General features: G+C 38.4%; 1 protein-coding gene across 3 annotated transcripts in view; it reads left to right on the forward strand.

The window, feature by feature from the left end:
- Positions 1-8,629: 8,629 nt before the first annotated feature.
- camkk1a (calcium/calmodulin-dependent protein kinase kinase 1, alpha a) overlaps positions 8,630-27,652 on the forward strand; it is a 120,090-nt gene continuing 101,067 nt past the window's right edge. For 2 of the 3 annotated variants that reach the window (XM_056267376.1, XM_056267379.1), the window contains exon 1: positions 8,630-9,244. The gene's annotated coding sequence lies outside the window, so the exon portion shown is untranslated. The remainder of the gene's footprint in view (positions 9,245-27,652) is intronic. The other variant, XM_056267381.1, reaches the window with a different exon arrangement.

Here is a 27,652-nt window from a genome sequence, read left to right on the forward strand (position 1 = left end):
TGACATATACAAACAAAATTACTGTTACGTTTGTGATGTTCGCGGGTCAATTTGACCCTCATAGACAGCCATTCAAAAGCATATACAGACACAAAATAAAAACATTTATTTTCTGTATGTCAGGGCACTTCAACTCCAGTTCTAACGTGCAAGTGCATCTAAAAGTGCTCTAACCCTAACCAAACACACTTGAAAAAGCTAAAATTACAGTGTTCAGAATTATTTGCAAATTACAGATGAAAATCTTTGTCAGACACAGATAGTAAAATAAGCTCTCATTTCAATATTCAAAATATCTAAAATACCTAGCTTTTAACCAAAACTTTTATGTAGGATTTTCAAAGGCAGCTTCACAGAGCCAAAAAAATAAATAAAAAACATTTATTTGATGTATGTTTTTGTTATGTTTGGTTTCTCACTTCCCAGTGAGTGAATAATGAAACTAGGTAAATAGGTCTTAGGAAACTAGGGAAAGTTAACTTAGGAAAATGAAAAATTTTCATTATACAGCAATTTTTTTTGTTCAGTTACGATGTTCAAAGCATAAAATGTAAAAAAAAAAAAAAAAGGAAAAAAAAATATATGCAAAAAAAATCAGTATACTGTTTATTTTCCAATTTTGTCAAAACAAAACTGTTTTAAAAAATGTTTTAAAAACATTTTCATAAATCATATTTTCAGATATAATGTTTTTGTAATGTTTGACAAATGCTGATATTAAAAGTTTACAGTTTGTATCTAAATCTTTGTTGTTTTTCATAGTGTGGTTTTTGAGGAATTGTATTGAATCCAATTAGGGTCAATTTGACCCGGTCCATAAGGGGAGTACACAGAATTCGAACACAACACAAGGGTTAAGTAAAAGTAGAGATACCTCACACAGCGAAAATGACTCCATTACAAGTTAGAAGTCATCAATTTCAATACTGCTTAAGTAAAAGTCTTAAAGGGGTCATATAATGCCATTTTTGTACAAGCTAATATGATTCTTTAGGGTCTAAATTAAAAGTTTGTAATATACTTTACTTAAAAATTCTCATTAGTATTGTAAGAAAACACTTATTTTACCTGGTAAAAAACAGCTCTGTTTTCAGCACACCGTTTCAGTGTATATGACTTTAAATGATCATGAGCTTTGCTGACTCCGCCTCTCTGTTCTATGCGTACACCAGAGCCGGCTCTGGCGTACACCGTTTGTAACACAATAACCATAACCCTTAACACGTTGTTCAGTATAAACGTGGGATTATGCTTTATATTGAGAACGTCATACATAGAAAACATGCCGTAATGTACCCTGAGTGTAAACCTTAGACGCATTCATTGTGAAGCGTGCAGCTAGCGATTTACAAGTATTAATATAAATATTAATATAAAGTTTAATAAAACGTTACACTCACTTCAGTTCTTCTGGAGCAGCTGCAGGAACACGAATAGATGGTACCGATCCTTTCAGGAGCAGCTTCTTAGCAAAACCAGCTTTATACCTCCTCGTTTATAAAGCAGTCTGGTGTGTGAAATGATTTGCGCAAACATGGGAGCATTGACGTTGCTCGTGGGGAATATTCCCTTCGAAAACAAACTCAGCCACTCCGGTTCGGATTTAGGAACATTAAAATGACTGTGTTCGTTATTACACCCAAGAACAGAACACCACAATCGCTTAGACACCATTCTGCTCATAGACAGTGCTCCAGCATATCAACAATGACCGCGCTACAATTTTGGCTTCGTAATCTTTAATCAAAATCTGAATGACGTAGGTTTCACGGTTTGGGTGTCTGCTTAACATCCGTAACCACGCCCCTCCAACTGACAGTAGACAGGCTGAATGAAAACACCTACTTTTCTAGATCCAATCAGGTGCTAGTTGGGAAAAAAGCCACGCCCACTATTTTGCCTCATTTAGGCCCTGTCCCAAATGGAACCCTAAGCACTCGCGGTCTTCCTCTGAGTCCGCACTTTCGTAACGTAATGCTGCTTTGACTGTCGGGAAGAAGTCTGCTGTGGCAACATGACATCATGACTTTGCGTAAACATACACGCCACTTTCAATTCCAGTGGCGTGTTATCTATACGCATTTTGAGATATCCGCGTGTATGTCCACGCCGAAATCTTTTGCGTGTATGTGTACGCCGTTAAATGTCCGAGTGATTCCGCGTGTATGTGTACGCCGTTAAATGTCCGAGCGAAACGAAGCAAAATCTATATCTACATCTGTGGAGCGATATTTCTTTTCCTAGGATGGTAGGAGAAAACTCATAAATGGTATTAACCCCAGTGACGGGTAGGTTTAGGGACGGGGTTGGGGTAGGTCATATATTTATATATACATAATACAGTAATATAACGTTAAGTCAAAGGCGTTGATAAACACGCTGAAAAGCGATTATGCGTGTTGATAGCACGCCAAAAATGGAAATACGAATTGGCGTGTCATACATACGCCATTTCATGAGATCAGTCTGGCTGTGGAGTCCGCATCAGCACGGGTTCGGCAAAAGTGCGCATCAAGGGCGCAAATCGACCGCACGAGCACGAGCACCCTTCTGAGATCTAAAAATGACAAATGGGACACACTACGGTCTCACGGACTTAACGGACATGCGCACGCGGCAGCCATTGTAAGTCCACAAGACCGAAAGTGCACATGAAGTGTGCCATTTGGGATTGGGCCATTGTATTCTGTTTCTCTCGGAAATACGTCACAACACTGGAGAAAAATCGTTTGCAACTTCCGGTTCACGGGGACTTTAAGCATTTTACCCATACTGAATGTAGCCTAAACGATGCAGTAATCCCCAATACCTAAGAGACATGCCAGTAAAAAAACAAGAAGCAGTTGATATGTGATGCATCAATGTTGGTACAGCCTCTTGAACAAACAAAAAGTCTTTGTTAAGCTCAAATGCTCAAAAAGGGCATAAGTAAACCAATATCCTTCAAAAGGGTCTCTTTAATATAATGGATAAATAAAATAGTCAAAGCTGCTGGATGCGGCCATGTCCTCATCTCACTTATGATTCAGCAACTACCTGCTAGTGCTAAGGCACTCACACTCACGTGAAGTATAGCCTTGTTGACAAGTTTGGGTGTGTAAGGGCAAAATGAATAAAATACAGTAACTTCAATACCCTGTAGATGGCGATATCAGCAGAAAAAATTAGGTTCCATGCAAAATGTAATGAGTAATTTGGATTACTCATCACAAATGTTGCCTATTGGAGTAAAGAGAAGGCTAGATATCCTTATTCTAAAATCTAGTCAAGTAGAGAGTAAAAGTGGCTAATATCTTTGATACTCAGTCAAATTACAAAGTAGCCAAAAAGATACAGTAACTATTACATTTACTCAAATAGCCTACTTTACACCACTGCTTTTTAGATTTGAAACATACAGCAAGACTATAGTCCGATTCCCAAACGAGTGACTTATGAGCCGGTTCTTTTTAGTGAATCAAAAACACACAGTGCAACCTGTCACGTAAACCTGTTACGATCTGTGATTGGGCGTCGGTATCTAGTACGTATACGGACTGGAAGTAAACAATGCAGATTCACGTGTGTTAGGTTACGACATGTTGGAATAAAGTCGAGCAAAAGACAATCTTCTGTCTCCTCATATATATTATAGCGATACTTCACACAACCAGTGTAGTAGTCCGATTCATAGTTACTTTATGAACTGGTTCTTCAAAAATATTCAGTGCAACTGCAACCATTAAAGTCTGATTCCTAAACTAATGTATTTTATGTGCTGGGTCTTTTTATTGAATCAAAAACATTGTAACCAGTGTAGTCTGATTCCCGAACGAATGACTCTTATATGAGCTGGTTCTTTTTAGTGATTTGAAAACATAGGCATACAGATACAGCACGACCAGTGTGTGATTCCTGAACGAACGCTGCATGGTTCTATTAGTTTAAAGTTACTGGTTTGGGAATTGGTCTGCTTTCACTGAACTGAACCGGTCAGAGCATTTACAGAATCAACATATTATTCACTTACTGAACTACAATGTATTTATTTTGCAGTACATATCAAAATGAAGCTTTGTTTTTTAAAATTTCTTTTTTTTTTTTTCTTTTTTTTTTTTTTTTGAGGTTTTGTGTCGGTATCATTATTGACTGATTGTCCATTTGTGGAAACCATATTTTATAATGTGTATTCGATCATACGGATCTCACTGTTAACATAATCATACTATTTAGTACATGTAATTCTTCAGTATGGGCATTCTAATTGGCTTCATGCAGATAAAAATAAAGGGCCACATATTATAGTTTATGCTAATCTGTGAGGCTGCACTGAGAAATGATGCAATAATCTCATCATATTGCCTTTTCTTCTCCTCTCTCTCAATGTCCAGACATGCATACATAGATTTCTAAAGCTGCCTGTTTGTCACTGTTGTGCTCGTGGCTTTTCCGGTTTCTATTTCCTTCAGCTTGATAAATCACTCTGCCACCCAATCCCTCTTTCCTTTGCTCCCCCATCTTTTTTTTCTACCTCCTTATCTATCTCTTGTTTCTCTGTCTATTACCCCTTTCTCTCTCCTCGATTTGGTGGCAATAAGAGCATATTAAAAGCATTGGTGTAAATTATTGGTATGAGTCATAGCAAACTCAACAGCAGACATTTAGAGTATTTATTTTATGAAAAGAATGAATGGAGCTCGCAAGGATAAACTGATAGATGCAAAAGGTGAGAGAGAAAAGGCTGGAAAAAAGAAAATTGCACAGTAGCTACAATGAGTCCTTATGTATGTGTCTAAAAGTGAATTCATTGTGTGTGTGTGTGAGAGAGAGAGAGAGAGAGAGAGAGGGATAGATACATAATGGCAGTCGTGCATTTGATTGTATGTCCTCTTTGCACCTTGAGCACCATGGCAAGTGCTGTGATGATGATCTCCAAACTCTCCCTTAAGACAAAGGATTTTCTTTTTAAAGCTCCTTGCTCAGCATGGGTACCTAGATGCAACACAGCCTCTATTCCCGCTGGCATATGCACACGCTTACTTCACCGCTCATTACTTATATCAGACCATCTTGTAGACTCAGATTAGTCTGTAATAGGCAAAAGTAAAAGGAACAGATGGGTTTGACCTTTGAATAAATGAACTCACTTGTCATTACCCATGGCCATGGGGCATGATGCTTTTGCCTCTCAAATTTATAGACACTCGAACATAATGTTGTTTGTTCAGCTACCTAGCCTTCCACAAGGTTCAAAAGCTGTAAATTAAAAGCATTACAGCTTTAGATCAGATTTTCTTTCATTTAATCTTACAGTCTCATAGGGGGTGGGAGATTATTCCTGCTATGTTCAGGATACCATTCTGCCATCAACTTTTACTATTGTTTTCAGTATACTTTCTGTGCCCATTTTGTGTATACACTGATGACCAACTATACATTGTAACTACTGTAATGTAGTCCATTATACTGCTATGTAGGCTGTGTGTGTGTGTGTGTGTGTGTGTGTGTGTTTATGAACCTTTACCATCTATTCTTGTACCTTTTCTGAGATTCTGAGTACCTTTCAAACAGTGAGTTTGTTTGTCTGTCTGTTTTCAATCCTAATATTGTGAAATATTATTACAATTTAAAACAACTGTTTTCTATGTGAATATATAGTAAAGTGTAATTTATTCCTGTGATCAAACTCATCAAAGCTAAATTTTCAGCATCATTACTCCAGTCTTCAGTGTCACATGATCCTTCAGAAATCATTCTAATATGATGATTTGATGAAACATTTATGATTATTATCAGTTGAAAACAGTTTTTTACATTTTTATTTCAGGGTTCTTTGATGAATAGAAAGTTCAAAAGAACCGCATTTATCTGAAATGGAAAGCTTTTGTAACATTAAACACTTTTTAATGTTCTATTAAAGATTCTATTTTAAATAGATGCTGTTCTTTTGAACTTTCTACGGTATTCATCAAAGAATTTAGAAAAAAAAATTGTACACAACTGTTTACAACATTGAAAATAATAATTAATGTTTTTTGAGCATAAAATTTCAGCCTGACAATTTCAGCCTTTTTTTAGGCAGGGGCATCATTCACACCATCTCCAGTCTGAAAGTGAGATGGGTGGAAGGAACAGAGTGAAGGATAAGGGTTAGTGGATACTCATGGGCTTTTCAGACTACACTTAACATTTGCTAAGCCCTAAGCCCCACTTATAAACCGTGACTGACCTCACCAAATCATATCAGAATTATTTCTGAAGGGTCATGTGACACTGAAGACTGGAGTAATGATGCTGAAACTTTAGCTTTCATCAGAGGAATAAATTACATTTTAAAATATATTGGATAGAAAACAGTCATTTTAAATTGTCATAATATTTCACAATATTACTTTTTTTTTTTTTTTTTTTTTTTTTTTTTATCAAATAAATGCAGCCTTGGTGAGCAGAAGAGACTTCTTTTAAAAACATTAAAAATCTTACAGATCTAAAACTTTTGACCGGTAGTATACAGTACATATATAGTTTTTCATATATGGACAAGAACAGTTCACATATCGCATTTGTTTGACAGGAGGTGAAACTTCCATGGTGGCGCCGATGCGTCGTTTGGCTAGCGTTCCAAGCGGACATTACCTGCGACGTATGTAAACATAATTTAAAAACATAAGTTTTTAAAAGTTGTTAATGATCTTTTTAATGATTTCTGATTCTGGTAGTTCTGCTGTGCTAGTGCTTCTAGATTTAACTGCAGCATTTGATACGGTCGACCATAAAATTCTCTTGTCTAGACTCGAGTCCTGTGCTGGCATCACAGGCACTGCTCTGGAGTGGTTCCAGTCTTATTTGTTAGACAGATCTTTTTCTGTCAACCTCGGGCCCTTTCACTCAAAGAAAACCCCGATTACTAGTGGGGTGCCTCAGGGATCAATTTTGGGCCCAGTTTTATTCTCGCTTTATATGTTGCCTTTGGGATCAATCTTTCAAAAATACAACATTTCTTTTCATTGCTTCGCAGATGATGTCCAAATTTACTTACCTTTAAACACTAATACTAATTCCAGCGAAGTACTGAGAACTTGTTTACACGAAGTAAAAGACTGGATGTCACTGAATTTTCTAAATTTAAATGATAAAAAAAACGAAGTTGTAAATTTTGGAAAGTCCGACATCTCAAGTTTTAACAGTGTTTTTGGCCCAACACTCTCAAACTGCTGCTCATGCGTCAAAAGTCTTGGTGTTTTAATTGATAGTTCTTCTAAACTCGAAAGACAAATTAGCTCAGTCAGTGGTAAAAGCAAGCTTCTTTCAACTCAGACTTCTTAGGAAGGTGAAGCCGTACCTGCCACATAGCCAACTAGAGAAAGTTGTGCATGCCTTGATCACAAATCGTCTGGACTATTGTAATTCTTTATATTATGGTCTTGATCAGTGCTCAGTCCACCGATTACAATTAGTGCAAAACGCTGCTGCACGTTTATTGACAGGGAAAAAGCGCTTTGACCACATCACCCCTGTATTGGTGTCTCTTCATTGGCTGCCTGTTGCTTTCAGAATTCAGTTTAAAATTGTATTGCTCGTTTTTAAATCTCTAAATGGTTTAGCATCTTCATATTTATCAGACATGCTTATTTTGCACACTCCAGTTAGACCACTAAGATCGACTGGTCAGCTGTCCTTAGACTGTCCAAGGTCTAGACGAAAGACCAGAGGGGACAGAGCTTTTGCAGTGGCAGGTCCTACTCTCTGGAACTCACTTCCTATCAGAATCAGAGCAGCTTCCTCTGTCGAGTGTTTTAAATCATTGTTAAAGACTCACCTTTTTGCATTGGCGTTTAATATCAGCTGAGCTGTGACATTTTATTAATTGGTGTTTGTTTTTAATATTTTTAAAACAGTTGTTTCTAAATGTTTTTGATTATTTATTGTGTTTTATTTTATTATTCTTGTACTTGTACAGCACTTTGGGGCAGTAGTGATTGCTTGTAAATGTGCTTTATAAATAATTAAACCTTGACCTTGACATAAATGGTAAAATGTAAGACTACAAACGTTTTCCTTTTTGTACAGTAATAATTTGAGAGGAATACAATGTAATACAAACCTTAATTTCATTTAGGACGTTTCCCAGGATATTTTCTCTCAGAACAGAAAACAAAATCACAGTTGACAAATGTATCCAGTTTTAACCGGTTTGGCACAGACTGGGTAGGTGTGAGGGGGTTCATCATTTTGTATTGACAGAAGAAGAAAAAACAGCAGCTGAGTTACAGAAAAACTACTCCAAACCTGGGTGGAAATGTAAAAAAAAAAAAAAATTTAATTATTGTTTTAATTAAAACATAAAAAAATAACCAAATACAATGACCCAACAGGCTGAACCAGCATTTGGCTTAAAAAATAACCCAGCATTTTTTCCTCACAACATCAAAAGTGTAACCCAGTACCAACCCAGTTTCCATGGTGATATAAAAAACACCTGTATGGCCTGGACTTTGTGTAATGCTCACCAATTCGATTTGATCAGAAAGTGTTTTTCAGTTTTGTGTGCAGTATGAATAAGACATTAGAGAGCACAGAGCAGGCTGTGGGCGTGTCGTCTGAAGCTGAGACTAGTGTGCCATGAACCCGGCGGGCTTTAGGACCCGCCCATAGTAAAATAAAGGGAAATGTTTGATGGATCGTGAAGTTCATTCAAGCTTTTTCAGTCAGCGTGGTAATGTTACACATGATAAGAGACGGAAATTATTTCCCCGTAATTCACAGACTGATCTGTAGCGCTGCTCGTGGAGCTGATGACCGTGAGCATGTGACGGGCTGTAGTGTTTGAAGCTGCTCTGGCTCACTCGCTCGGTCGGGGATCTGTCAGCAGTGCGGAAGAGAGGGAGAAAGAGGGATGGGGCAGATATATGCCATCAAACTGACTCACAAGAGACTGACATGATGCGAAGATTCCGTCGCGCCATAAAGCCCGAACACAATTCAACAAAATAAGAGGCAGAAACATGCTTGCTCGGATAGACCCGTAAGCGACAGACAGCAGTCAATGACATTGATGAAGCCAGCTGTCACTCACACGCTCCCGAAGCCTCGACATACGCCGAGGGTCTTTGAAAGCTCGATTTTGGATCTGAAACTTTTTTTTAAAACATCAAAACAGATTTATTGGAGTGTCTTCTGCGAGAGCCAAATCGAAAGCAACTTCAAAATGCAAGAGCTGTGATCGGGAGATTGTTGAACAAAAGACACGCGACCAAGTTGATAGGTGAGTGCAGTTATCAAATCAGCATGGAGATAGTGACAGTGTTTTGTTTCGGTCATCTAACGTTACAGCGGTAGTGGTCGAGCGAGCCACTTGGCAGGAAGACAGTGGAGAAGCTGTTGCAATGCCGTTCTGTTTTTAACAATGCGGTTACTTTAGTGTGGATACTGAGCCGAAGGGACGGGTTCTTACTCCTAGAGTCCCCTTCTGTCACCCTAACTGCACTGTATTCATGGTATAGAGCAGTAGTGCAGCCAGAAACAACGCTTTGTGTTTTGCCATGGGACACAGGGTGTGCAAGAACGGAAGCCCAATAAACTGACACGAACCATTAGCCTAACCATTACAATTGTCTCTTTATATCCCTGTCATTTCTTTTAATACCGTGTTGCGTTATGACGTCGATAAACAAATCGCGGTTGGTAGCTGTGAGGTAAAACATATTATTTGAATATAATTAAATTCGTCAGGAAAGTTATAAAGACAAAGTAGCTTAGGCTATTTTAAAAAATGGCAAATATTTGGCTACCTCTTAATTAAAAAGTACGATAACGAGTTGCTAAAGTGATGAGACCGGTACACACGCAGCATTGCAACACCGCATAGCCTACTAGAGGTGTAATTTAGGGTGGGGGTGGGGGCGACAAATCGCGGTCACCATTGATTTCTATGGGGAGGATGAAGAGAATTTTTTTCAGTAAAAAGAAAAATCTCCAGCCACCATAAAACAAGACTGCAAGCAATTCAGAAAGAAGATATGAGGGGAGTCAAGGGATGCCTGCAGCATAGTATTTACATTGCTGATTTTATTACAGGTAAATTCAGTCTGAATGTCTCACTCAAAGGTTAAACTGTAGCTGTGTTTTGGAACTTGGTAGCTGTTACTCTATGCTCTGAAATAGTTAATATTTTTTTATTTATTGCTTAGTCTATATTCTGATGGGGCAGTCTACTCAAACAGGGAGCCTTTTTCTTTTAAATAGCCTACCTGTTACATCCCTGTCCTATTCTGGTTAAATGTTGGTTGGTTTAAGCTTGTCAAGTTGTTTTTTTCCAGTCTGACCAGCTAAACAATTGGCCAAAATGAGCCTGCTAAACCAGCAATGACCAGGCTTGAACCACCCAGACCAGCCAACCAGCTTATGCTGTTTTTAGCTTCTTCTTTTCTTTTAGCCAGCATGGTGGATGATGACTGATTTAATTTTTTTTTAATCATTATGTAGGCCTATAATTATATAATGTGAAAACCCCCATTACGTCTTTGTGTGTGCAAACCAATGTTTTGTGTTGCTTTTGCACACCCTGATTTATGTCACTTGTGTAGAAGGGTATATGAAATAATTAGGGCTGTCAAATGATTAATCGTGATTAATCCTCTGGGGTCCAAGGTGTTTTTGGGGTCCTTGAGATGTTTTGACATACTCTGACATTTGTGCTTTTTTCAGTTGCTTATAAACATATTACTGGCAAAGGTGTAACTACACTCTATTTAGCACAAACAGGGCTACCATAATGTGTTATCAACATGTATGTACATTTTTGTATTTTTGAGAGAATATTGTTTATGCGTGGTTATTGAAAAAACTAAAACTTAAAGTTTCTGAAATAAGGCCACAAAACACATACTAAATATCTGTCCACAAGACTTTTGACTAATGGATGTTGTCGCCTAGAGTTTTTTCTTCAAAATGATCTGAAAATCATCCTGCCTGATCATTCACATAAAACAATAGATTGGTTTAAATTTAAAAATGACACTTTTTGTTTGGAAAGGCAATATGCGCAGGGGTGTGACCTGCTGTGATTCACACCTGAGAAGACAATGGGCCCGCATAATGAGCGCATAATGGGGCTGCATACTAATGACCCTTTCAAGCAGGTGTGTCACTGAGCCACAAGAATGACTATATATATATATATATATATATATATATATATATATATATATATATATATGCCTATATCTATCTATAAATTACAGGAACGTCTGTCTGTCTGTGTGTGTGTGTGTCTGTGTGTGTGTCTGTCTGTGTGTGTGTCTGTCTGTCTGTTAATCGCATATCTCTCGAACCGTTAGTCCGATGGATCTCAAACTTGACAGGTGTCTTGCTACGGGCACGAGTAAGTGCAGTGCCGAGTTTGACGTTGTTTGGATTAGAAATGCAAAAGATATCGCTAAATATATATGTTTTTACCGCTCTAGCCGCTGGCCACTCCCCCTCTCACACTGCACACTGAGTGAGCACAGCGCAGGACCAGGGACGAAGAAAGCAGATTTGCTCCCTGAATCGTCGCGCTTATTCATTTGTTAATCTGTCAGTCAGCTACGCTGTTTACTTCTTAATATTATATTTAATGCGTTCGCAGTCTCTTTCACGGCCATCATTTGTAGTAAATGCTATTAACGTTATCTGTCATGCGCGCTGAAGTTAGCATGTATATGTTAACTATGTGATGTTTAATGTGCTATGTTAACTATGTGATGTTTAATATGCTATGGTAAATAGTTGCCCCCTGCCTATTCAACAGTATATAGCAGGCTTTAACGAGCTTAACGAGTATAGTAATCCTCTTACCGATCGTGTGACAGCATGTGCTATGTTAACTATGTGATGTTTAATATGCTATGGTAAATAGTTGCCCTGCCTATTCAACAGTATAGCAGGCTTTAACGAGCTTAACGAGTATAGTAATCCTCTTACCGATCGTGTGACAGCATGTGCTATGTTAATATGTGATGTTTAATATGCTATGGTAAATAGTTGCCCTGCCTATTCAACAGTATATAGCAGGCTTTAACGAGCTTAACGAGTATACCCTTACCGATCGTGTGACAGCAAATCTATGAAGGTAAAATTATGACATAAAGAATCGCATGCACAGGGTAAGATTTGTGAAAGCGTACATAAGATTGCAAGCGTAAATTAAATTAGCATGTGCAAGAGAAGATTTGTAAAGGTGTAAATCGCCCTTCAAGTGTAAGAAAAAAATATTTGCAGCATTTAACTGTTATTCGTAAGTGTAATTCATGCATTTTTAAGCTGCAGCTTCATGCGAATGCAAAATAAATAGGATCTGTATTAGGGGTGGGCGATATCTCGATATTTAAAATATATCGAGATATTTTTTAAACACGATATGGATTTTGACATATCGTATATATCGATATATTGTTTATATTTAATCCTGATTTCGCCACTTTGCTTGTTTGCCTTCTCTGTGCTGTGCTCGCCCCCGCCTCCTTGCTTTTGTTCCCCCTCACCTCGCGTGTTGTCTGAAGCCTTGTTTATACTCGACGCGTCCGCAAGAGCGCGAAGTGCGCGCGGCAAAAATGACGTCATTGCGGTGTGGGCGGTCGTGCGCGTTGGGTGTGCAAGACCCCATTTCGCCTGGCGGTGTGCACGGCACTTTTTGTAACATCGCGCGCGGCGCCGCATCCGAAGATGAACGACTTCGAGCCGAATCTGGCCGAACTGGTGCGTCTGTATCAGCATGTTTATGATCCTTCTATACACAGAGACATTTGCATTGATGGGCGACCATAAAAGCCTCTCATTTTTTGAATAGGAACACATTTACATTAAGCACCCAGTTTGCACTCTGAAGTAACTGCTTATATTTACAAAATAAGCCTACAATAGCAGAAGTAAGCCCTGCTGATGAAATTAAGGTTTAAACACTCTTCAATAAGGCTTCAGTTGTTTACTAGTTTACATGCAGTGAAAGTACAATAAACCTACTGCATTTATTACTCTTTTTATATGAATCAGAAATTAATAAACTACTAATAAATGGCAAACTACTTCTTCACTGCTGATTCCTGGTGGTTTAGAGGAGAATTACTCCGAGTCGCCCCCTGTCGTTTCACAGAATAGCACAACGGCGAGCGCGTCAAGTATAAACGCCTCGTCCATATGGAGAGGTCCGCGCGCAGTCAGCGGAGACTCGCGCTCGTGCGGACGCGTCGAGTATAAACAAGGCTTCATTCAACAATTGTCTCATCCGCAACCAGCCCGGAGGCTACAGAACTCCGAGTGTGTCTGCGCGCGAGCGAGAGAGCACGAGAGAATCCGAGTGTGAGCATTAATTTCATTAGTAAATTGGTAGCCTACATACTACAATATATAATTACTATATAAGAGGCATGGAAGTTCGATTAATGGACTCCAGTAATCAGAAGGCTACTACAAACGTCTTGTTTTAAACTATTGCAGGGCTCGAATTTCGGCGCGGGTATTGCGCATAATTCTAATCATTCCCGCAGGTCTCCCATTTATAATGCGGGAAATTCCCGCAATCGTAATCCACACAGATTATAAAATCAAATCATTCTTTTAACAACTATCTGCCAGACGCAATTTCACAAACAGCGCGTGTTCAGCGGTGCCGCGTCTTCTATCTCTTCTCTCATAATGTGTTGTGCAAGGCAAGCATCAAGAGCTGCGGCGATAACACACACTCGCGTTTAGGAGTCGGGACATGATGGATATTCACTCGCACAATCGGGCCAGCAGTGCATCGTGACTGAAGTTTACCATTTGCACGTCTTTTTAAGTCTTACCAGTTTAAACATTCAAGCAATTTTAAACTAATCAGTGCTCGCGCGCTCTCTGAGAGATTATTTTCTATGCGCACATTCATAGAAAATCCGCCTTAAGAACAGCTGGCCAGTAACAAAAGTTATTTTTCACGGATTATATTGCTTTAACACGCAAAATTGTCAATTTCGGTCGTCGTGAGTATACTCTAAACATAGTCGGTTTTGTGTTAATAAGCATAAAACTCATGCCAGTATAATGAACACAGGATCCGTGCACTAGCTCTTAAAGTGACGGCAGCCATATGTGTGTCATTCATTTTGTTGTCAATACAACAAAAGATAGCTTTAAGTTAAAGGAATCAGGATTAATAACCTATGTATTTAATTTATTCAGGACTAAAATACTACTCAGTGTTATTTTCCATTTGATTACTTTATTCAGTTTCTGTATATGAATCACGTGATTAATAATGATGACGAAATTCAGGCCCTGTGTTTAATTTTTCTCATTTGGTTACATTGTTATGGAAAATTAATTTTCTATTGATTGTAGGCCTATATTTTGAGTTGTATTCACATCCATTTTCCTGTAAAGATATCGAGATATATATCGAATATCGAGATATAGCAAAATATATCGAGATATATTTTTTGCTCCATATCGCCCAGCCCTAATCTGTATTCTTCAAACTTTCATTTTTCTGCTTAATATATTATTTAATTCTGGTGCGCTTAACATTATCGCTATCTTTCACGGCCATGTAAATATATTACTGTGTCATGCTTAACATTATCACTATCTTTCACGGGCATGTATCTGTATCCACTCTAAATATATCCTCCAATGCATCATTATGTCAGTAGTATGCTTTCTACCATGCACAAATAAAAATGTCACTGAACTTTTGCTGTGTAATTGTAACAATGAGCACTCAAACACACCAAACCAACAATTGCTAAAAACACACAAAATTTTTTTATTTTGCACGGGCATTTTGCACTAGTAATACAAAATTGGTTCACAGTTCCAATTATTTATTTAATTTTCAAATTGTGCTTGCAAATTGTATAATATCAAATGTAAAAATTTCTAGTAATTGTGCAGTTAATTATCATACTGTTTTTACAGAAAGTTTGGGAATATATCCCAAATGTGTCACTAATAAAACACAATACAAATAATTTAAAGAGGAGGCTTATATTGAGCTTTTAAGATTTACCTAAGATTTATTTATATGTAGCCTACATATATTTTTGCTATTTTAATAAAAAGGTTACAATTACAACAACAATTAAAATTTTAACTATATTTCAAATGTAATCTTTCTTTGTATATACTAAAGTATACATTTTATCATACATATTTCACAGTTGCGGATTAATTAGTTTGAATATAGCCTACAATCGAACAAACACTATAATAACATCTTAGCAAACAAGCTTATTTGATGTGGCAGTATTTTACAGGAAAAACGACATCTTGTCTTTCATATGTAACATCGTTTTTATGATTAGGACATATAAATGTTAATTTGCAGTTTAATACGTTGCTTATACAAAAATATTTTATTTCAACATATTTCAGTCGATTTTTACTCATCTCAGTATTGGAATATAGTTAGGTAAAAGCTGTTCATTCATTCACACACAAAAACGCGATTCAAACAGTCTTTTTGTTTACAGACACTATTCCATATCGCGATTAGAACAAAGCACTTGAAAATAAAGAATGTACCTATTCCTCGGCTGGATCCGTTGCTCCTCCAAATGAAACTACCTGTACTTCTGAGGTAATTTTTTCCAGGATTATTATTAAGATAGTATTACTATTATTCCTCACAGCGTCGTAAATATGAGTCTCGTTCGGTGGGTTATCCAGCTGATGTGGGTGTGGATCGCCTCAGAGCATTTGTGTTTGAATAGAGCGCGCGCTCCGTGGGCGTGGTCAAATTAACTTTAATGAGCTGAGACGAGAACGACTATCATCTCTCTCTTTTCGTACAGATTACATAAAATGAGAAAATTTGTTTTTTATTTAAATTACTTCATTTAAAAGAAGATAATTCAGGCTTCATGCCTGTGTGCCTGTATACCTGTTTGACTGAGTATTTGCAGAGTTACAGTTCATTTTTCGGACGCGTTTCAGAATGGACTTCACTGACAGAGAGAACGCAGAACGCGCATCATGTTTATTTTTCTTTATTAGGCGAAAAGCACAACACTTTGTTTTTATTATGAGGTTCCACAAAAAAAATACAAACTCAACAGGATCGAATGATGTAGAACACTTATATGTAAGATCAAAATCAACAGAGTAATTTGAGTCTCTTTTGCACTGATAAGGAAAAAAGTGAGCTGGTATCGCCGGCGAGACCGCCGACCCCAGAGAGTTAATCACATCCAAAATAAAAGTTTTTTTTACATAATATATGTGGGTGCACTGTGTATAATTATTTTATATATATAAATACACACACATGCTTGTATATATTTAAGAAATATTTTCAGGTATATACTGTACATAGATTTATATATAGTTTATATTATATATAAATATAAATATTTTATATATAAATAATATTTTTTTCTTAAATATACATGCATGTGTGTGTATTTATATATATACAAAATAATTATACACAGTGCACCCACATATATTATGTAAAAAAAACTTTTATTTTGGATGTGATTAATCGTGATTAATCATTTGACAGCCCTAGAAATAATACTAATTTCACTACAGATAATGTAAGATAATATAGGGTTTGGTCTGAATTATTTGGGGCTATAAAACAATACTATACATTACATGCCATTGACCTGTTGGATTGGTTCTGTAACACACACCAGATTGCTGTCCCTTTTGCCTCTGTAAATCTAATCCTCATTGACTGTATTGATCTTACTGTGCTTGAAGGATTTCTCAGTTTCGCCAAACAGGAATGCCATGAAACATGCAGGGGAATAGAACAATGTGGTTAAATACAGCTGCTTTGGTCTTACTGAATAGCTCTATCTCTATACTGAGTGTAGAGTACAACAGACATTTCTTATCTGCTTTAATTGCCAATTAGGTGGCTGTTCTCCAAATGTAAGCTAATAGATCCAGTATTTATCATTTTTAGTGCACCATAGCCAGCCAGTCGCAGGGGCCGCTGAGAGCTGGATATGAGAGAATAATTCAGAGGTTATACATCTATTGGCGGCACTTCAGCAGTGCTCAGTCGCTCCTGGTGAGTGTGAGAGAAGATGCAATGAGCTTCCTGTGTCTCTGTGAGTTTGTTAAACTGATAATACATAATCAGCCTTTATTAAAATGCAAGCAAGACTCAGACTAATCTGTCAGTCAGTATGTTGTCAAATATATGCTAACCAAAGAAAGAGTTGAGCTGTGAGTGCAGACAGTTTGTGGTAGTCTTTGTGTGAATATTTTACTGGCTCTTTCAGAACAGTGTCTTGCAGACAGCTAGCCAATATGAATTTTAATTTGACACCATCATTCTTACTAAATATGACTACAACATTGACAGATTCATTTTGTACTTAATTGTGTCACAACGTTAGCACTACTACACCGCCTTTTATCATGAGTCTGAAAGTTGTTTATAGGCTGATCAGATATGAAAAACTTCATAATTTTATGCCCATTGCATAAAATGCCCATTGCCCTCTCACTGTTACAGTAATGTCGACGTTAAAAATGCGTTTGCGAGCCTTTTTTATTTAATAATTTTAACTTTATTGTTCTGATTAAAAGTGCTTTTCAAGTTAGCTCAATGCCAAGGTAGTAAGCTGTTAAATTGCTAACCAAAGGATGACTAAAAACACAAAGAAAAATATAGCTGCGAGCAGCGATTACGGGCCCAAGCCGGTGGCACCGCAACCCCGGTGCCTTTAGTTACCTAGCCGGTGGCGGTGCCGCCGGCTTTGGCCCTTCATCGCTGCTCGCAGCTATATTTATATATATATATATATATATATATATATATATATATAAAAACAAGCCCGGTGCCTTTATATATATATATATATATACACTCACCGGCCACTTTATTAGGTACCCCATGCTAGTAACGGGTTGGACCCCCTTTTGCCTTCAGAACTGCCTCAATTTTTCGTGGCATAGATTCAACAAGGTCCTGGAAGCATTCCTCAGGGATTTTGGTCCATATTGACATGATGGCATCACACAGTTGCCGCAGATTTGTCGGCTGCACATCCATGATGCGAATCTCCCGTTCCACCACATCCCAAAGATGCTCTATTGGGTTGAGATCTGGTGACTGTGGAGGCCATTTTAGTACAGTGAACTCATTGTCATGTTCAAGAAACCAATTTGAAATGATTAGAGCTTTGTGACATGGTGGAAGTAGCCATCAGAGGATGGATTCATGGTGGCCATAAAGGGATGGACATGGTCAGAAACAATGCTCAGGTAGGCCGTGGCATTTAAACGATGCCCAATTGGCACTAAGGGGCCTAAAGTGTGCCAGGAAAACATCCCCCACACCATTACACCACCACCACCAGCCTGCACAGTGGTAACAAGGCATGATGGTTCCATGTTCTCATTCTGTTTACGCCAAATTCTGACTCTAACATCTGAATGTCTCAACAGAAATCGAGACTCATCAGACCAGGCAACATTTTTCCAGTCTTCAACTGTTCAATTTTGGTGAGCTCTTGCAAATTGTAGCCTCTTTTTCCTATTTGTAGTGGAGATGAGTGGTACCCGGTGGAGTCTTCTGCTGTTGTAGCCCATCCGCCTCAAGGTTGTGCGTGTTGTGGCTTCACAAATGCTTTGCTGCATACCTCGGTTGTAACGAGTGGTTATTTCAGTCACTGTTGCCCTTCTATCAGCTCGAACCAGTCTGGCCATTCTCCTCTGACCTCTGGCATCAACAAGGCATTTCCGCCCACAGAACTGCCGCTCACTGGATGTTTTTTCTTTTTCGGACCATTCTCTGTAAACCCTAGAGATGGTTGTGTGTGAAAATCCCAGTAGATTAGCAGTTTCTGAAATACTCAGACCAGCCCTTCTGGCACCAACAATCATGCCACGTTCAAAGTCACTCAAATCAACTTTCTTCCCCATACTGATGCTCGGTTTGAACTGCAGGAGATTGTCTTGACCATGTCTACATGCCTAAATGCACTGAGTTGCCGCCATGTGATTGGCTGCTTAGAAATTTAAGTGTTAACGAGCAGTTGGACAGGTGTACCTAATAAAGTGGCCGGTGAGTGTATATATATATATATATATATATATATATATATATATATTAGGGGTGGGAATCTTTTACCATCTCACGATTCAATTCGATTCCGATTCTTGAGGCCACAATTCGATTCAAAATCGATTTTCGATTCAAAAAGATTTTCGATTTAAAACGATTCGATTTTATCCATAATGATTTCTAATCGGGTTTCTGATCATGATCTACTCTCATCTGCTTTGCTATACAGATTGACAAACGGAGACCAGTGTTTCCTCTAGGATTTTTTCCAGCTGTGGTGGCAGGCCCATTTCGCCAGGGGGAGGGGGCGTGGCCCATGAGTGATTCCCATTGGCCACGCCCCCTTACCCCAGGTGTTTAAACCTCCCCTAAGTATTATAACATTATAACATGAAAGGCTCGAATAAGAGCGGCAAAGCGATTATGCGCATCCCGTGCGCAGAATGATGCACTTGAAGCAACGCGAAGTCACAGCGCGCAGCGCTCCGGATTGAAAAGTTCAAAGCACAAAGCGAAGAGATTATATCTGTCTATCTATGCTGAATGTATTATATATTTGCAACAGTTTATTGAGCATTTTCTTTTAACAGTTTTAAATTTCAGTTACAGTGCGGATGAAGAACAATTCATAGCGCTCTCCAGTGCTGTAATCTAACAGACACCCGGGAGAAAGGATTATGATTTAGAAAACGATATAACGCGACGCGCTGTGTGAATGCTGAATGGAGAATGACTGAGGAGAGATGAGTTTCCATTAACTTTAACTAACGACTTAAATATTCATTTTTACCTCACATTATGCTATTGAATGACTTTAGAAGTCTTGGAATATAGTGCGAACACTTTATGGTGCTTTACAATGTTTTTTATGCCTTTAGCTTAACAATAACACAATATGCACATTAATATCGGACCTCACTGAGAAGCTGCAGCCGTGGCGGGGTTATTTTAGGTGTGGCGGCCCGCCACGGCAGAATGAATGTAGAAGCATCATATTTAGAAGCATCAGAAGCTCTATAAAAGCATCCATATTTGCTTCCTCTGATTTGCCGCTCACGTTCAAAAACCGGCTGCGTGCATGACGTCCGGACGTCCCGTATAGGCTATAGTAACAAAAATGGAGGCGAACAGCCAGCTGATTTTATTTATTTATTAAATCGATTCTTGGACATTTCAGATCGAATCTGAATCGTTGCAAATGAGAATCTAGATTCTTCTGTGAATCGATTTTTTGGCACACCCCTAATATATATATATAAACAAGCCGGTGGCACCGCCACCCCGGTGCCTTTAGGGTTACTGTGCATGACGGGCAATATCGTAACTCCGCTTTGACCTTTGAGAAGATGTGTGCTGTAGAGCTTGCATTGGTGTGGGCTCTGCAAAAGTGTGCATTGAGGGCACATATCAACCACAAAGTATGCATGAGCAACCTTCTGAAACCTAAAATGAAAAATGAGACACCCTACGGTCTCATGGACTTAATGGACACATGAAATAAGTACACAAGTTTGAAAGTTATATGAAGTGTGCCAAGACAGAATATTTGCCTGATCTGATTAGAAAAATAGTTGGTGTGTGTGTGTGTGAGGCGTGATTGAACAATGTAGACATAAAAACATACTCCGTCCTTTTGTTCATACAGGACATTATTCAAACTGCAAAGTGTACTTATATTTGTTTACAATCGCAATAAAACACAACATTGTGCTTTTGTCAAACTGTAAACTACAACTGTCACCCAACCAAAATCTCTTACACACACACACACACACACACCCACACACACACACACACACACACACACACACACGCACACACACACACACACACACACACACACACACATAGTTTAAAAGCAAAAAAATCTTTTGGACATTCTTCATATTGCATTGGTTTTCATTTATTGTCCTCGAACAGAGCCCTAATCGGTTTATTTTTTCAGTTACACATTCTACATTGATTAAAAAAGAAAAATCAAATGTGTTTTTATTTTATACATAAATAAATAATCTATCATTCAGATGAGAATAAAGTTAGTGTTAGTTCAAATTTTAAGGAAAACAAATATATGATCTGAAATATAGCACATTAATTTAAAATTCATTCAGGTTCAATTACCAAACATACAAATCTCAATGTAATTTATAGCAAACACTACATTTAAAATAAATGGGTTGTATGCTATTTTTTTAATATAAAAAGATATATATCCAAAAAGACAAGGCCTAAACTTTAACAAGGGTTAAACAATCACTGTAACAGACACAATCACACACACACACACACACACACACACACACACACACACACACGTCAAATCACTTACATTTTAGATGCAATATTGACTTTTTTTTCTGTTTCAGCAGCGAAAATAGTTAAACAAAGATCACAGCAGAACCATCGAGCATCTCACAGCAACGCGTTCTCATTACTGAATGATTCAGCATTTTGAACGAATCGGTTGACTCAAAGATTCAACGACCAATCCATAATCTGTCTCATTCATGAATGACTCAGCCGTTCGAACGAATCGTTTGAACGAATGAATCAATGACTCGCTCATTAAGACGGTCGCCTGGCGACACCTAATGACGGTTTAGTGATATTAAAAGTATCATTCTTTCCAACGATTGTTAATTAACTCATATTTGAAACATAAGCTATATATATATATATATATACACACATATATATACACAAAAATAAAATAAAAACACATTTGAAGCGTGTTTGCTTACTAAATTGTGAGCTGAACGAAAGTTGCAGCAAATATCAGCAACAGGAGTCAAATTTCATTAATCACGAGAGTGAAGAGCTGACTGAAAAGATGATGACGGAATAGGCTATTTTATGTAAAAGCCCCTATTTAGGCGAATCTATCATTGTACTCTTTTGTTGTTGTGTTTTCCGTGAAAAATAATAGACTATTGAACTCACAATTCAAGCAATCGGCCCCGTTATTGCACTAATTTTAAAGTGACACTAAGGCCTCGTTTACACTGTCAGTGAAATGTGACCCAATTCCGATTTTTTACTCATATGCGACACAGATCGGATGTGTTCTATGACAGTGTAAACAGGAAAAAAACGCATGCATTCGGATCTTTCGAGATCGGTTTCAGGCCTCGTTCATATGTGGAAATAAATCGGATATAAATCAGATATGTGCCAATGCGACTGTCGTGTAAACAGGCAGATCGGATTTTCTGAGGCATTAGGCTGCGTCTCCACGGTTTAATGACGAGAGAAACCCGACGCGCATCTGCAAAGGGACGGATGGCCGGATGAAACATTGTGTCGTTGTATGAGGAATGTGGACACACGTTGACACAACATATCAAAGGTTGGCTTGCTCATCCTAAAATTTCGGACCCACTGCTCCTCATTAAAGCCCGCAACGATCTCATGAAAGTGCGTTTATTGCACGATTTTTTTTCACGTGCCATTTATGCCAAAAAATAGTTTTTGTGTGCATGATACGCACTTTATGGCAAGCAAAAACTATTTTTGCCGTATAAATGGCACAAGAAATAAAATTCGTGCAATAGCTACTCACTTTCATGAGATCGTGTTGTATGTTCCACCAGAGATCTCGCTGCGCGTTCGTCCATCTGTGCAAGAAGACCCCTTTAAACATGCGCGATGTTTCAGATCTATGTCAAGTGTAAACGCATGACTCGGATATAGGTCACAATTTAAAGAATGTGTAAACGGACGGTCAAAAAAATCGGATATAGGCAACAAATCAGAATTGGGCATCAAGACCTGCAGTGTAAACGAGGCCTAAAAAGTATGCAGCTGCACTGGCATTCATAACGGTGCGCGTCCATGGCGACGAGCGAGCAGAGCTGAGCGAACGTTTAGTTAATTTCTACTTCCATAGGAATTCATTCGAGCGCTCTGCAAGTGCCACCATTATCAATGCGGACGTCCGTATTTAAAAGCTGTAGGTCCTCAGTCACATACCAAATATATGTATATATAAATATAATTTTGGACACAAGAGGGCAGTATGCCCCTATGTATGATTTTGTGGGTGCATTCTCTCTGTCAGAGAGAGACAGAGGGAGAGAAAATGCTCGAAAACAACCACATTCAAACTAAAATATCTGACTTCGTGTTGGTCCAAGCCAATGACTGTAAATTAGAAAGTTGTTCGGCTTGATCCGAACAATTTACGTACCGATTTTTATGATTGTAGGTAAAACTATAAAACTAACCTCCCACTTTTGTCAAAAGGTGGCGCTACTGAGTCCCTACACCACGCCCGTTTCTGAAACTTTGCACATGTCTACTGGCTAATAAATGTGATCTGTCTGTCGAGTTTCATGCAATTTCAAGCAATTTCCGGCATGCTAAGAGTCTCAAAAGCATACAAAAAGAATATTAAAGTTTGATGCGTTGCCATGGCAACAGTATCTAAGATATCAAGAATCCATTCACAGGTCTACATTTGGCGTGTGTTTACATTATAGTAGTGAAGTTTGAAGCAAATCGGGTAAAAATAAGAGGGTGCTTTCAAAGCATTTTGAAAGTGACACACTTCCTGCTGCCAGTTGGTGGCGCTATAACTTTGACTCTCAATAGTCACATCCATGTGATCGGCCTCTTACAATGAACACACTGCTGAAGTTTCATCAAGATCAGTCAATGTATGCTGAAGTTATAACACACTTCCTGTTTCCATTATTCGCCATAAATTCGTTTCCTCGCCACGGCCACACCGTTTGAGATATCAAAAATCCGTTCGCAATTTGGGATCCTCAATGTCTTGACTTCATGCACACTGAGTTTGGCGATGATTGAATGAATTCCCTAGGAGAAGTGTTTCAAATGCCAGATCATGCGTTTCCAAACAACCCTAAATAGCCGACTTCCTGTTGGGTTGGCGTAAAAAGTAAATGCACGAAGGATATATGAACCGATGAGATCTATATGTGTACCGAGTTTCAAATTATTACATGCAAGCGTGTTTGATTTATAGTCCCAGTTTTCGGAGCAGTTTTCGGACTGTTCCAGGGGGCGCTGTCGAGCCCCCCTGCCACGCCCGGGTACCAGCTTCAGCCCGTCCCTGATGGCCGCGGGTTCTGACCCGTGTGCAAAGTTTCATGAGTTTTCGAGCACGTTAAGAGCCCCAAAAGTGCCCGAAAGGTTGACAGAAAAAGAATAATAAATATAGCTGCGAGCAGCGATTACGGGCCCAAGCCGGTGGCACCGCAACCCCGGTGCCTTTAGTTACCTAAAGGCACCGGAGTGGCGGTGCCACCGGCTTTGGCCCTTCATCGCTGCTCGCAGCTATATTTATATATATATATATATATATATATATATATATATATATATATATATATAAACAAGCCGGTGGCACCGCCACCCTGGTGCCTTTAGGGTTACTGTGCATGACGGGCAATAACTTAACCCCGCTTTGACTGTTGAGAAGATGTGTACTGAAGAGCTTGCATTGGTGTGGGCTCTGCAAAAGTGTGCATTGAGGGCACATATCAACCACAAAGTATGCGTGAGCAACCTTCTGAAACCTAAAATGAAAAATGAGACACCCTACGGTCTCATGGACTTAATGGACACATGAAATAAGTACACAAGTTTGAAAGTTATATGAAGTGTGCCAAGACAGAATATTTGCCTGATCTGATTAGAAAAATAGTTTTTGTGTGTGTGTGTGTGTGTGAGGCGTGATTGAACAATGTAGACATAAAAACATACTCCGTCCTTTTGTTCATACAGGACATTATTCAAACTACAAAGTGTTTACTTATATTTGTGTACAATCGCAATAAAACACAACATTGTGCTTTTGTCAAACTGTAAACTACAACTGTCACCCAACCAAAATCTCTCACACACACACACACACACACACACACACACACACATAGTTTAAAAGCAAAAAAATCTTTTGGACATTCATCATATTGCATTGGTTTTCATTTCTTGTTCTCGAACAGAGCCCTAATCGGTTTATTTTTTCAGTTACACATTCTACATTGATTAAAAAAGAAAAATCAAATGTGTTTTTATTTTATACATAAATAAATAATCTATCATTCAGTTGAGAGTAAAGTTAGTGTTAGTTCAAATTTTAAGGAAAACAAATATATGATCTGATATATAGCACATTCATTTAAAATTCATTCAGGTTCAATTACCAAACATACAAATCTCAATTTAATTTAAAGCAAACAATACATTTAAAATATATGGGTTGTATGCAATTTTTTTATATATAAAAAGATATATATCCAAAAATACAAAGCCTAAACTTTAACAAGGGTTAAACAATCACTGTAACAGACACAATCACACACACACACACACACACACACACACACACACACACGTCAAATCACTTACATTTTAGATGCAATATTGACTTTTTTTCTGTTTCAGCAGCGAAAATAGTTCAACAAAGATCACAGCAGAACCATCGAGCATCTCACAGCAACGCGTTCTCATTACTGAATGATTCAGCATTTTGAACGAATCGGTTGACTCAAAGATTCAACGACCAATCCATAATCTGTCTCATTCATGAATGACTCAGCCGTTCGAACGAATCGTTTGAACGAATGAATCAATGACTCGCTCATTAAGACGGTCGCCTGGCGACACCTAATGACGGTTTAGTGATATGTTTAAAAGTATCATTCTTTCCAACGATTGTTAATTAACTCATATTTGAAACATAAGCTATATATATATATATATATATATATATATATATATATATATATACACACACATATATATACACAAAAATAAAATAAACACATTTGAAGCGTGTTTGCTTACTAAATTGTGAGCTGAACGAAAGTTGCAGCAAATATCAGCAACAGGAGTCAAATTTCATTAATCACGAGAGTGAAGAGCTGACTGAAAAGATGATGACGGAATAGGCTATTTTATGTAAAAGCGCCTATTTAAGCGAATCTATCATTATACTCTTTTGTTGTTGTGTTTTCCGTGAAAAATAATAGACTATTGAACTCACAATTCAAGCAATCGGACCCTGATATTGCACTAATTTTAAAGTGACACTAAAAAGTATGCGGCTGCACTGGCATTCATAACGGTGCGCGTCCACGGCGATGAGCGAGCAGAACAGAGCGAACGTTTTTTAGTTCATTCCTACTTCCATAGGAATTCCCTCAATCGCTCTGCAAGCGCAACCCTTATCAATGTCCGTGTGGACGTCCGTATTTAAAAGCTCTCGGTCCTCAGTCACATGCTTGCCAAATATATGTATAAATATCATTTTGGACACAAGAGGGCGGTATGGCCCTATGTATAATTTTGTGTTTAAACTAACTATCACTCGAAGAGCCCCTCCCCCCCTCCCCACACAGACACACACACACACACACACACACACTCCAGCATTGCAATCTTGAGATCGCAGCTTGTTCATTATGCTGCGTTCACACCAAACTTTTATACTCTTTTGTTGTTGTGGTTTCCATGAAGAATAATAGGCTATTGAACTCACAATTCAAGCAATCGGCCCCAGAAAAGGCGCTAATTTTAAAATGAAACTAACGGCTGCACGGGCATTCATAACGGTGCGCGTCCACGGCGATGAGCGAGCAGAACTTTAGTTAATTCCTACTTCCATAGGAATTCCCTCGAGCGCTCTGCACGTGGCCATTATCAATGTCCCGTATTTAAAAGCTCTCGGCCCTCAGTCACATACCAAATATATGTATAATGTATATATAAATATAATTTTGGACACAAGAGGGCAGTATGGCCCTATGTATAATTTTGTGTTTAAACTAAACTATCACACGAAGAGCCCCTCCCCCCCTCCGCACACAGACACAGACACACACACACGAATGGCAGGGTGCATTCTCTCTTTTAGAGGGAGAGGGAGAGAAAATTCTCAGAAACATCCACATTCAAACTAAAATATCTGACTTCCTCTTGGTCTGAGCTAATGACAGTTAATTAGAAAGTTGTCTGGCTTGATCTGAACAATATGCGTACCGAGTTTTATGATTGTAGGTAAAACTATAAAGCTAACACCCCCACTTTTGTCAAAAGGTGGCGCTACTGAGTCCCTGCACCATGCCCGTTTCTGAAACTTTGCACATGTCTACTGGCTAATAAATCTGATCTGTCTGTCGAGTTTCATGCAATTTCAAGCAATTTCAGGCATGCTAAGTCTCAAAAGCATAAAAAAAGAATATTAAAATTTGATGCGTTGCCATGGCAACAGTATCTAAGATATCAAGAATCCATTCACAGGTCTACATTTGGCGTGTGTTTACATTATAGTAGTGAAGTTTGAAGCAAATCGGGTAAAAATAAGAGGGTGATTTCAAAGCATTTTGAAAGTGACACACTTCCTGCTGCCAGTTGGTGGCGCTATAACTTTGACTCACAATAGTCACATCCATGTGATCGGCCTCTTACAGCGAACACACTGCTGAAGTTTCATCAAGATCAGTTAATGTATGCAGAAGTTATAACGCACTTCCTGTTTCCATTATTCGCCATAAATTCGTTTTCTCGCCACGACCAAACCGTTCGAGATATCAAAAATCCCCTGGCAATTTTTCGTCCTCAATGTCTTGACTTCATGCACACCGAGTTTGGCGATGATCGAAGGAA

This window comes from Rhinichthys klamathensis, unplaced genomic scaffold (genome assembly GCF_029890125.1).
Source record: "Rhinichthys klamathensis goyatoka isolate OS25496 unplaced genomic scaffold, OSU_Roscu_1.1 h1tg000259l_1, whole genome shotgun sequence".
Taxonomy (NCBI): Eukaryota; Metazoa; Chordata; class Actinopteri; order Cypriniformes; family Leuciscidae; genus Rhinichthys; species Rhinichthys klamathensis.